At 36.9% G+C, this 14,072-nt stretch overlaps 1 protein-coding gene across 15 annotated transcripts in view; it reads right to left on the reverse strand.

The window, feature by feature from the left end:
• The window catches only part of CACNB2 (calcium voltage-gated channel auxiliary subunit beta 2), a 243,706-nt gene that overhangs the window by 129,488 nt on the left and 100,146 nt on the right, over positions 1-14,072 (reverse strand). For 6 of the 15 annotated variants that reach the window (XM_080578272.1, XM_080578273.1, XM_080578271.1 and 3 more), the window contains one exon: positions 1-14,072. This exon is cut by the window's left edge and continues 12,223 nt beyond it; it is cut by the window's right edge. The exons of the other annotated variants lie outside the window; for them this stretch is intronic. The gene's annotated coding sequence lies outside the window, so the exon portion shown is untranslated. 15 annotated transcript variants of the gene reach the window in all.

Here is a 14,072-nt window from a genome sequence, read left to right on the forward strand (position 1 = left end):
CATCTCCTTCAGCAAAACACCTCAGATAAATGCAGGCAACACACGACACACATTTGTCCTGGCACTGCTCTGTGTATGAGAGAAGTCTCCTGCCCACCCATCCCAACATGCCTCGCAGTGCTTGTTTCTTCCTAAAGAGATTTAGGCAGTTTGCGTCAATCAAGGATTTAACAAGAGACATAAATGCCATCCCCTCTTAACACAAACAGCTGCCAGCACCTTCCTTGATGATCTCAGGGTGCATGGGCGGCTGGCAAAAATTATCAAAGTTAGTCATTTACGGTGTATTTGCCACTTTTAAACATACAGCCTAATCCTGCACTTTAATCATAGGACTGATTTTAAAGGTCCTCATTTTTTCTTTTTTTCCCAGTAGAAAAACTATTTAAAAATACCATAAAGACAGACATAAAATGGGAATTCTTATGAATAACAATATTAAATGTTTAGAATAAACACAGAATTACATATAGAGTACAAAAAAAATAAAAGGAAAAAATATAAACATTAACAGAGCAAGCATAGCTAATCATTAAATTTCTCCAACTGTCTACACAAGGAAACCGGTATAACCTAACTCATAAATTATTCTGTAATTCCATGGACTATATCTAATGCATTTGCAGAACTATGGCTGAAAATAGTACACACATCTGGCTTCAAGTCTTTTCATATCACCTTTTTTCAGTAAAGAAATGAATAATAATGATGAAAATAACTTGAAATTAATTGTTTCAGATCGCAATATCAACACAAAATAAGCTTGTTTTTACAAGCAATAGCTTTTGCTTTTTAAACCTGGTTATGTTTGATACATACTTGCCAACCAGACAATTACAAAATGGAATTATGAATTTTTTAAAAACTGGCCCAATCATTCGCACAACAAACTTCAGGAAATCAGCAGGAAATTAGCAGTTTGCTCTCCAAATGATCTGCCACTCATTAGCTCAGTGGCAGGGCTGGGTGCATTTCTCTTCCTCACTCCCATCCACACACCGTTTGCCAACAGCACGGAAGGGCAACGTTTCTTCAGGTAGAAATGAAATGTGTAAAATATAGTTCATATATTCTTTTATTTTTTCATAAAATAATTTAAATGCATTTCTTCTATGTCCTAGATTCTCCTTTAAATAAGCTATTTGGTAGCTCCCACCGAACACCACTAGCTCAGTTGCATTAATCCTTTTAGCGACACTTCCAAAAGTTGAGTTCATGATGTTAGAAGCTTATCACAATTATAGTACCTCTTAGCACTTGAACTTTTGATCTGATTTCTTAAAAATAGCAAAGACGCCCAGATCAAAAGCACATTATTGAAAATAACAGTATTAAAGTTATTTAATGAGCTCCGATTTCTTCCAGCCTCTCAAAGTGCAAGGCAGTGTGCTGCATACTGCATTCTACATTTGGACTGATTCAAAAGTCAAAAAGCTGTGTCTGAGTATTTTATTCTGACACTGTTCAGTAGCAATTTGGGAGGTGTGCAAAGCCCCATGCTAACATTCTGGGGTCAAGCTTGTCCATCTTAACTTTGTCTCATGTTATTCCGCTTGCACCTTGGGAGTCGAATCCAAAAGTCTAGCTCTGACTTTCTATTCCCTTCCTCCCACCCCAAGCAGGGATGGTTGTTAGATCAGGTAGCCTACCCCAGAGGCTGAACAACTATTTTTGATTGTGTGTCTTTCTTAGGAGCCTTCTTGCTTTTCTGCAAAATCTCTGTAAAAGCATCCTATCATGGTATAAGGATCTTTTCAAAAACCTTCAAAACTCCAAGTCCTGCTCACAGGATATCATTGCAGCATTTCTTAGACAAAGTCAAAATCAAACACATTTCTCTGGAAAGCAGGGTTCTAAATATACACTATATTTCTGTAAACTAACCTGAAACTGTGACTTAGTAAAACAATTTTGTGAACGCATCATCTGATTATCTTCCCTTCCATTTCCTTCCCTTCCCGGGTATGATACCACTCCTAACAGGTAAAAATAATGTCCCAAACACACCACACAGATCAAAAATAACACAGCAATTGGTGGCACAGTTCTTGTCTTCACTTATGCTCACACAATCCTAATTAACACAGGGCAGAATCTGGCCCACCAAGCAAGCCCTGTCTAATCCCTGTACTGTATTCTGCCACGCCAGAAGGTTATTCCTTGAAACACTCCCAAGTAAGCTGGATAATTCTAGAAAAGGCATTTCAATGTCACTGAATCAGTTTGTCTAGTGCTGTGATTTATTTTCCATGCCTTTTCCACTTGACTGTGCTTGTATTACAACATACAAATAGTAACAATATCTTTTTTTGAGAAAGAAGTCAAAAAGATGAGTATTTTGGCCTTTATGTTTCAGCATTTATTCCAAAATAACCCAGTCTTTGCAAGGGCAGCATCTTCACTCATTTGTTGTATGTTTACAAAATGCATCACAAATTATAAAATGCAAGCACAACATTGGGGAGGGGAGTATCAGACAGAAAGCATACAAACTAATGCTTAAGATAAAAGTAATGATTTTGTTTAACGTCTTGGGACTGCATAAAAATGATACCCTGGCTCAGCTAGAACAGAGCAGCTGTTTCAGCAGTATTTGCCTTCTGGCTCTCAGAAAAGTGGCTAGCAAGGGCAGGGGAACATAGGGAGAAGAGATGCACTGAGCATCCCACTGGCTGCTGGAGCAGAGCTGGGGAAAGTTGAGATTAGGTCACGTCATTGTCCCGAGGCTGATGGCTTAGGGCCATTTTGCACCTCCTTGCCTGAGCTGCACTTAGGGCTCATTATCTCTAACCCTGGATATAAAGCTGAGGGTTTAGCACAGGAAACTAAGCTTTATGATATAAATAAAACCAGATCCTGCAAACAAATACGTCTTCTCTACTAAATTGAGACCACTTTTACCAGTATATCCAAGTTCAGCTCCTTGCTGTACTGGCTCTGTAACCTGCATGGAATAAAGTGACATCTGCAGTGCTGCAGCCTCGGGGGAGAGTATCATCATTCCCATACTCTAAATTCAGTCTCTGATTTCCCACTTGTGCCATGTAAAAATTCAACAGGATTAGCTTCTGCATGAGATCCAGTGCACCATCCTAACATCCATGTGGTACAAGAAGAGCTGGCCCTGGTGCACTTGTTACCTCTTCACATCTGCATCTCTGCAAAATGGGGAGGGCCCAGCAGGGCTAAAAGGAGGCACTGCTGTGCCTGATATCGAAGCCAGGAGCATTACACCAATAACTATACTTTTCAGGATACACCTGTCCTTATTGTCTAAGTGCCATGACATTTTATCTTCTGTTCTTTTTCATTGTTGTCTCCTTGGCACACCTTGGTACCATTTAAAGATCACTGGTTTTGTTACATCTTATTTTCTGATTTCACTTTTTTTTTTTTTCACCTGTTGTCTCTTGCCTTGTGTAAAGTACTCAGACTTAGTATTTTTGATAAAACTTATTTTTAACTCTTCCACTTATGAGACTACCACAATGATTTTTTCTTGTTTTTATTAGCAAAGCAGTAATATATAAAACCTTGAAGAATGAATTACAGCAGCATAAGAAAATTTGTAACTGCTTCCCAGCACTCTATACTCCCTCACATTTCCTTGAAGACAATTTTAGTATGGAAAATCAATGACTACCAAGTCAACTGGAGATTTAAGTATGTAGTTTTCTTCAAGTCAGATTCATTTCCAAACAAATGCTTAGGTGTATGTGCAACAACAGAGATTCTGATGAGCATTCAACTATTTCATATTCACCACTGACCAACATTTTTTAAAATTTATCTTGGTAAATAAATTACATTCAGTTGAAAAATAATTTTCTAAGTTCTGCTGTAATAGTAATACAGTGTTAGGAACCAAGAATGACAAAAGAACACAATCTGACTAACTATACTGACATAGAAACACTGAAAAACTTCTGCACGTTCCTCCCCACAAAACATATCTTATCAGACAGTCTTAAAAGACTGGGGGACATGGGGGTCTTCCTATATCATCAGCATGATAATATCATATTATAAAACACTGCCCATTACAAACATTTCTGAAGTTCACCAAAATCCTTAGAGAGGGGTCAGGTAAGCCAAGGTTGTGTGCAGTAGAATAAGAAAATGCTTTAGAGCAGAGAAAGAAGTGGGCATTAAGAAGGTTATTTTAATGGAGCAGGCAAGGCTATTTTTCAGTGAAACTCAAGGTGATGTTTCATCCTTGGGATCTTAATACTACTAGATTTTTTATGTATGATTCAGAGTACTCTATATAGATTTACTAAATTAAATTTAAAAGACATGTTTTTACTACAATCTTGCTAGAATTCACCTTGTAACTGGGAAGGATAAAAACACAAAGTGCTGTCAGCAGCATAAACTCACTTTATGTCAGGATTTTGTATGCGACAGAAGCAAGCAGAAGGATAAGGAGCTCTGCCCCTCCCAGCACACAGCAGCCACCAGCCTGGGCAGGCTGCGTCCCAGCTGCACAAGGCACAGTTTAGATTCTTCAAACCTATGGAAAACTGAAGTTAAAACATCTCTCTGAAAATATAGCACCTGAAAAATACAACTTTAGACTTTCCAAACCGTTTTTTTTGCTCAGCACTCTATGGCCCATCACCATATCATTATAGACACTTCATTTCTCTATTCCTTTTTGTTTTGAAATAAATCTGATGATTTCATCTTTTCTTATGTCAAATTACACACAAAAGAGAAAATCGGAAAGTCAACACAATTTACATTAAGTAACTATAGCTTTTATATGGGTTGACATCTTTCTGGCACAATATAGAAAACACTACAGAATGTTTCAAGCTTAGCATAATCCTAACATTTATTATACAGCATTTTTAGATTCAATTATCCTGACTTTGAAAAAAAAAAAAAAAAAGCAAAATTCAGGGACAACACTAGAGTACTGATCTGCATAATCTTCCATCATAGAATCATTAAGATTGGAAAAGACTTCCAAGATTATCTGGTCCAACCATCACCCTACTACCAATGTCACCTGCCAAACCATGTCCCTAAGCACCATGTCCAACCTTTCCTTAAATGGTATTGATTAAATCTGGGCACATTTACACTGAGCTGTGTATTCAGAGTAATACACAAGGGGAGTATCACAGCGCTGCTCCTGGTTGAATTTTGAGCAGCCCTCCTTGACTGCCTTCAGGTTATATCCACACCCAGCAGTGCCTGGTGGGCACCACCTGCTCATGATGGATGGGTGGGAAGCACCAGATCCAGAAAAGGACCCAGAAAGAACACAGAGTTCAAACCCAATGTTTCAACCCTGAAAGCTCTGTCCTTCAAGACTCCAAAATTTCTTATGGGAAAGAAATATCTTGCTCTTGACACAAGAGCTCAGCTCCTAACATTTTGATCCCAGAATATCTCTGCCTCGTTTCCCTGCCAGAGTTCATCTGGCAGCTTCAGAGCACACACAAACAGGAGTGAGCTACTGAAACAAGACGTAAACACGTGAGATATCAAGACCCAAATGGAGACAAAGATGAACAAAATAAAAATAACGTAGCTGCATGAAAAGTACAGCAAACTAGTGGATTTCAAGGACCTGCTCTGTCAGCCTGAAAACTGAGAAAGCAATGTTGATGATCATGCTCCATCATTCCTAATCAGAGCTACTTGAATAACTCATTTTTGGAAGCAGGGGCCAAATCAATGTGTTGTAACATTACGTAATAGATTGCACAATACCAGGAATACACACAATATTTTTTTCCAGTTTACTTTTACTGAAGTGCAAGTACAAAATGAAAAATGCACTTACAAAATTAGTATTTTAAAAATTGATATCTGATGCAGGACTCAATTTTAAGAGATTTATGAATTAAGATTGTATACTATTTGTACAATCTCTCATCAGAAATATACATTTATTTGGAACTAGGTCATGAATGCACTGCTGATTTTCCTTTCCTCAGTAACAGTTAAACATATCTCCCATCTGCCCAACAGCTGAGATCTCAGTTTCAACTTCCATACTACATAGTCATTACCACAGTTAATATTAATTGTTAATCAAACAGAAAAGCACCTGAAACAAAGAAACAAGACAGAAATATCCTTTTTATTTCTACCAGGCAATAACTGAGATGTGGTAATAAGGCAGTATGTTTACCTTTTATGCTTACCCTATTTATATACAATAAAAGACTTCACCAACTAGAGTGAATAGTCATTCCATCAGCACCTCTGTTTTTCAAATGGAAGTGTTTGATTATATGCAAAATAATATTAAGCATCCAAAATAACTCTGTGATTTGCATAAACATCTTCCATGGTGTGCTCAAAGCCTGACAGCTGTGATTTTCTTTACCCATGCATAAATAACAACAAAATTAGCCCAAAGACTTGTACTTCACATTTTACATAGGAATTCTAAAAGGGTAAAGGAGAAGGTTATAACTTTCAGGAATACTGGAAAAATACTTAGCTCAGATCTAATAAATGAAACAAACAAACAAAATCATAAGTTGATTCAAGTTAAGATAATTTGCCAGTAAGCTCATGTTAAAATGTGTCTCTTAAATTAAGTTTACATTAGCAAATAAACCAGGTCAAAAGATGACAATAAATCAACAGCATAAAACTCCTAAACCTCCGGAGATTAGTACCTTGTGAATTCATTGCTGAGTGGGACAGAACTATAGTTACAGGGGCTAAATCAATGTATATTTCTTTCAAATGGTAAAAAGCATTTTAAAATATTTTTGGAAGTTTAGAATATTTTAAATATCCAAGTATTTGTGTATTTGGAAAATATCAAAATCTTTCAAATACTCATTTTAAAAAAGAATCAATAAAATACAAAATTTAAACATTTCAAAATACTTTTAGAACTTTACAGTAATTAAAGCATTTCAAAATACTTTGGCTATTCTATTCTTTGACTAGACTTTCAGTTACTTTGAGAAGTCTACAATGAATACCCATCGTTGTCCTGAACTTGGTGAAGGATTATTGTTTTCTTTGTTCTATAGCCATTCCTATCCATTTAAATTGAATGTATTTTTTGCTTTAACCTCAGTGGCTGCACTGTGGTGATGGAAAAGCAGGTTCCTCATTGGAGGTGATGATTTTCTTCAGATTTAATCAACACTTAGAAGGCTAGAGGATAATGAGAAAATGACTTTAATGACCTTTGCCTTCTTGCACTATCAGGTCTAGACCATTTAAATACTTCAGTCAAATTATCCTCTTTAAACAGTACAGTCTTTATTTAGACAATAAGCTGCTCAAGTGAGAGAGGTTTCCAACTTCCCTTCAGCATAATATGCACTTTGGTTACAGATGAAAATCAAAGCTATTTACAGAGTTAATTCTGCAAAACAATATGGTAACTTGAATATAAAAGTCAAAATTAAACCATAATGTGAAAATCACTCAGTGATAAGTCTGAAATATTTAGAAGGAAAAAAGTCAATATTAAAAATAATAATATTAATAATTTTAGAAGAAATATATTCCTTCATTATCCCATAGAAATAACTACGCAATTTGAAAAATTATCAAATGTAAAGGTTAACCACCCCCTTTCTCATTATATCTTTCATTCTTACTCACAACTTTTACAGAATGACTTGCTATTTTTTTATGTTTTGAAATTGTGTTGAACATAAATCAGGACAGCTTTTGGATAGCAGTCTCTCTGAGTTCCAAAATATTTACTTAGCTAGTTGCTTAGTAAGAAGGTAGCAGAAAAAATATCATCACCCTTACGCTAAAAAAAAAAAAAAAAAAAAAAAAAAGTTTAACAGCATTTGGGGTTAAGTACAATATGGCCTTGACTGTAGAACAGCACAGGAAAAGAGCCTTGAGGCATTACTGTAATCCACAGAGGTTAAAGTAGGAAAGCCAAAATTATTTAATACATTTTAAGCCCATAGTACAGTAAATGGTCTGTTGCTAGGAAGCAATGCTGGCTAAAAATATAGCCCCTGTTAATATGCTGACTTTACTTCTAAAAAATTCCAGAAACCAGTCTTGTTGAAGTTATTTCTCACATCCCTCCTTTGGATCAACAGAGTCCTCAGCTGACATTCACAAACATATGAAGCTAAAGTGCTTCTAGACCCGGAGGTTATCTTTGATCAGGATGAGATACGTTGAAAAGATGGATGATCTTTACTAACATTTTGTCAGGAGTACCCACACCCAGGGAACCACAGAAATAACTAAGAACTCTGCAAAATTATTAGATTTAAAGTTCTGACTCCCCTTTCTGACCATGGATTGACCATCCATGACAGAAGGCTTTCCCACTGGACACCTAAGACCCCATGGCTGGGCTGACTGTCTGGGGAGTTCACTTGGGGGGAATTGGAGGATGCAGTCAACAGTCCCAAACCCCATCCTCTAGCCATGATAAATGCCCATGAATAACCAATAACCGGCATTTGCTCAGTTCTGTGAAAACAAAAGCATTCAACTGTTCTAATTGACAGTTGTAAACAGATGAAACGATGTTTATTCATGCAAATTAAAAACTAGAAACCTCATAAACAGAGAGCAGAATTTGGCAGTAACGGCGCAGAGAAGTTGCGCCCATTTAGTTAGAGAACTGATCAGCTCCCTAATAATACCGGACCAGTAACAAAAAACAAACATTGCCTCCAAGGGATGAAAGTGCCATGAGTACCTTTAAAATAGGAACCCGTTCCTTACGGGATGTTCTGGATAATGTCTCAGTTTTACACTTCATGTAACAGATCCACTCAGTCACACTTCAAAGGATTAAGAATGCATTAATGGAAGAATAAAATAACCCTAGGCACAGAATTGCAAAAGTAGCACAAATTGTTGTAAATAACTTGAAGGCCATGATCAGAAAATATTATAACACCTGTTCATTCTATGTTTAATCTTTATTGAATGCATTCTTCAAATAAACTGTGACAAAAACCTGTACAAAGTATCCCTGAAAATGAATGTGGAAGTAGAAATTGATAATGGCCTTAAAACTGCCAATAAATAACGTATAAGAATTCTATTTCTATGGCTAGTTATTTTGTAATTCAACTTTATTTTTGCGTTTTTGCTCTACAGTCTTGGCTCCTTTCTAGGTGGTTTTCTGCTAGCAAGGAAGAGACATTGTTTCTGATTGCTAAAGTTGAGTTTTACATTTACGTTACTACTCTAATCCAAACTGCAACCACTTAACAGGCAGGGAGGAAAAGCTTAGAGCTTTGGTATACCTATTTTTCCACCCTTAAACTAACTCATAACTGGAATTGGTCGCTGTCTCAAAGAGTGTGGGATCAGACCAAGGTTATGTTGTCTTCCCCAGTCTTAAAAGTTAAGCCTTGATTCTAACCATTTGCTATTCTCCATAGCTTCATGGAGAAGCTATGGAGAAGCTATATGGAGAAGCTTCATGGAGAAGCTGTAACCTAAAATGTTCAGTGGCCACACTGATGTGATTCACTGAATCACAGTGAGTCTGTGATCTCTGTAACACCCAGCATCCAAGAACGTGGCCCAGTTGCTTACTGAGTGCAGAACATTTCCCCTGCCGACCACAGGAAGGCTATTCTGTGCCTCCATTGGCTTGGCATCAGCTCAACACCTAGCTCAGGTGGGACACTTCTGCTAGTCATGGATGCACTGGGGGATGCAAAAGAGAGATGAACACATCTGACCTCTTTGCGAGGTCATTAAGCAGTTAATTATGAGCATGTTCTGAGTCTGTTTTTAAAGACTGACAGCAAGAAACACTGAAGAGGTTTTACTGTCTGGAAATGAAGAATTATCTATGGATTTTACAAATTATTAAATTTGGCAAGTCTTGAAAATTTCAACCTAAACTACAATTATTACAGTGCCATTAAGTCTCTTGTTAATGATGAATGGACAACAAAACACAACACACTTCAGAGATATTTTATCCTTTCTTTTTTTTTTTTTTCAAAATATGCTTCAACATTGTTAAATATTGTAATATTTATCATCTCCTTTGCACATTATACATGAAAGATCTGTACTAAATTGACTGCCCTCCTTTTCCACACACTTTGTCCCCAAATCTTCAATAGCTCAATTTTCTATTCAGTTTTAGATATGTAATACCATGCAATGTGGATACTATTCAACTGTTACTATAACTGTCTAACAGCTGTACAGCTATAAAATCACATTGCTAAAACCCACTGGTAAGACTGTACTACAACAGAACAAGAATAAATCAAGTACTACTACTTCAGGAAGAGACTGAATTCAAAGCCTACCATCCAGCACTACAATTAACTAATCTGGAATGTATAGGTTGATGCTGAAGAGCTTTTTCCTTCATTTTCCTTAAAAATGCAATATTTACAGCAGCGAGTTTACACTGTCACTAGGAGAACACCCGTTCCCAGAGCCAAAGCGTTCATGACTCATGATGTAACTCACAGCATGAGGAGTTCCTTGAAAACTGTATACTACAAGAATACAGTAGTTTCCATTAGTGTGGGAACATACCACATTTCTCAGAGGATTCAAAGAATTTCCCTTAGCAACAATAAATCTACGGAAAAAGATACAAGGGAGTAGTTAAAAGTATTGGCTGCAAGTGAAAAAAAGTCCTTAATTCACTATCATGAATTAGTCTAACGCTGCTTAGCTCCTAAAAATGAAGAAATGACTCCAGTAGTTTAGACCAATTGGGTTTTAGATTTCAACTTAAGTGATTTATTCATGTTTTTAAAGGAGGCAATGTGAACATTTGTATGATTTTATTACCAAACACAATTTCAGAGGAGGTACTTTAAGAACACACCAGATGCGTTGTTCCGTGGAAGAGGTCACCTACAAAAATCTCTTAAAGTAATCTCTTTCAAATTTACCAATACATTAAGGGAAATTTACAGTAAAGGCTGCAATTGAAAAGCTCTCTCCCTCTCCTTCCCCCTCTGATGCAGTTACATACACACATAGATGTTTCACAACTGCTCGTCATCCAAAAAAAGTGCTCTGACTTTCTGTGTTTCTTTAAAGAAAGAAAATAATCTCATGCTAAAGATTAATTCTGATTATAGCTCAAAAAAAGAGCAGCTATTTCTTAATGAGTGCTCAAATCACCCACAGAAACAGTCCAAATTAAAATCCACATGCTTACCTGGATCTGATCACTTAGCATGCTGCTTTTCCCGCTAGCAGCAAGAGTTACAGAGATACCACTGCCTCACTTACGAATGATGGACCCCTTTCTGTGACCTCTGTACTTCTCATGCACATAACCTGATGCCAGCAACCATATCAACAATGGATACAAGGCCAAGATAACCTGGCCAACACTGTCAGACATACCAATATTGGGACAAATGGGGAATAAAGGTAATTAGGGGAGGTCTATGATTGGCTTTGCCTCAGACAAGTAAATATCTTCCCTCATGACACCAAGCACACTCCATGGATGCACAGCAGCTAAATGTCACATCCCAGCTGGAGCCCTTGGTTTCCTTTCAGCCCCTGCACCTTGATGCTCCCCCACCACACCAGCTAGCCCCAGTCCCAGGACCATGACCATCAAGAGCTGGTCCTGGGTCACTGGAGTTGCTGATCTGAAATAAGCTTCCCGTTGGTTTTTGAAAGGCAGGACATTCAGAGGGTTGCTTATAAAGGATGCCAGTCCAACAGTGTAAAGTGGTGACTGACTGCAAAGCTGGTGGAGAAAGACGGTCCCACTAACGGACTCGTCCAGTGCAGCCCACATGCCCTGTGCAGGTGAAAAGATGCCAGGTGAAAAGATGCAGGTGAAAAGGACCTGCATGCCTGTTCCGATGACAGTGCAGAAGGAAGTTGTGTGAATTATGTCATTTTATTAATCAGAAATACAGTATAATCATATTATATCAAGTATTTTCCTCACACTGTTACAAAGCACGCTGAGTTTAAATCAGAATGAATTTACTGACTTTAAATAAACATTCTGAGATAATTTCTTACTCTTATATGACAACACCAAAAACGTGACTGAGCTGATGGCATTCAAAACTCTACTTGAGAGAACAGTCTGTTCAAAAGAAAGTTGGAAAGTCACTTAAGAGATTTTACTCTATCTCTGTGTCATTTTGCCAGGAACTAAGGATCATAACCATGTTCTGCCCTGTCCCCTCTCCCTTCATTGGCTGCAGCACTGGGAACTGTTCAAAATTTCTGGCAGTCCAACATTTTTCAACTTACTCTTCATTTCAAAGCTCACAATAGAACTTAATTAAGTTTATGGGCTTTTGAAAGTGACCTTGCAAGAGCCCAATTGTCAGCACTGAAATAACTGGCATGCAGCACTGAAATAACTGGCATGTTTTATTTTCTATTTACAATGGGAAAAATCTCTTCACATGAGTCTCTGGGATATTGAGAAATATTTTACCCCCAATAAAATCAAATCAAATAAAATAAAACAAAATAAAATAAATAAAGGAAGAATTTGACAGCAATCTTAAAAAGAAAATTTCTTAAGTGAAACTAATTATAGACTTATTACATTAATACTTCTTAATGGTTAGAAATGTATTTGAAATTAGAAGTTTTATTTCCTTTGCACAGAAGAATACATTTTATCATTTTTTATAGTAGTTGATTTCCAAAGCTGCTTTAGCTGGCAAGGAGCCAGCTTCTTTCCTCCTCTAGAAAAATCTGCTCCAAAAATATGCTATTTTAGAAGAAAATTAATGTCCATTCTCTAGTTATGTTTTGCCTCATTAGCTCCTATTTTCTATCAATGGTTCGTGACTCCAAAGAATATCTCCATGTATTAATGTCTTCCAGGTCTAGTATAGAATCCACTTATGCACTCTGAGTACTCGTGCATTCCTGTTTCGCAAGTGTTCAGAAACAGACTAAATAATTATTAGTTATGGTGCGTGTTTGTTTTTTTTTTATCACTTACAATAGAAATTACAGCAAAAGTGAAAAGTACGCTCTGTCCTAAGTGGTCAACTAAACACCAAACAAATCAGTTGTCTTTTTGAGAAGACTTTGAGAGAAGCAAGTCATGGTACATGACCAACTACCAAGTCTGCAAATCAGGGCTTTATGGAGAAGAAGCCAGAAGTCCCTAAAACTGGAGGTTGTCCTCCGAGGTTTCTCCTGTATGTTAAGATCTTTATGAATAAAAGTAAAGTGTATTTAGCTAGTGCTCTACGTTTTTGATGACCAAAAGACAGAGAGGCCATAAATATGCTAAGGCATCCCAGTAACATCCTACTTGCACAAAAAAAAAAAAAAAAAAAAAAAAAAAAAAGGAACAGCTCCATACTTCCCAGTGAGAAATAAACAGATAGGTAGATATCAACAGCTGAGATAACATTAGTGCAATTTCTCCATTCCCTTTGTGTGTCTGGGATTTCATACTCTTTCCCTTGATGTTTTTAGATGTTCAAGCACTTTGATAGCCAAAGAGTAAGCCAGGACTTGTAGTTTAACAGTTGGAAACCACATTGAGGTGTGCAGCAATTAAAAGAATCTGTAAAATAACATCTTTCCTTATGCCTTCTCTTTTGATCGAGACATTTTCTCCTATGGTGCATATGTATTTTTTATTCAACACAGGGTAGATGTAGAGGGAAATCTGACAGTAAAACCTCAAAATGACTGGATGGCTCAAGGGAAATCATATTAAAAAAAGAAGTGCAATTCACTCTGCCACAGGGTAGGTTTCAAATTGCAAGCAAGTCTTCCAGTGGAAGATAAAACAAAAAAGATAGTAAAATCCAAACACACTGAACACGGATGAGCCCTACAATAAAAATAAATCAGACCTGAAGAATACAGTATTGATTTGAAATGCTGAATATTTAAAGATTTATGTTTCTTTCAAAGCATCTCTTGAGTATCAGTTTCTAAAAAATCTAAAGATAACAATATATTACAGTAACTATCAAAGTGCCTGTTGAAGTTCATCAAATTTACTTAATGAATTCTCACACAGTTGACTATGAATATTTTGCATTCAAGAACTCTGTAACATAGCAGGAGCATAAAGGAGAGGGATTTGGCCTGAAGAGTGGCCAAGGACGTGCTGAAATGAGAAAACAGCATTTGGCATGGAAATAGGGCAA

This window comes from Anser brachyrhynchus, assembly GCF_964034855.1.
Source record: "Anser brachyrhynchus genome assembly, chromosome: 2".
NCBI lineage: Eukaryota > Metazoa > Chordata > Aves > Anseriformes > Anatidae > Anser > Anser brachyrhynchus.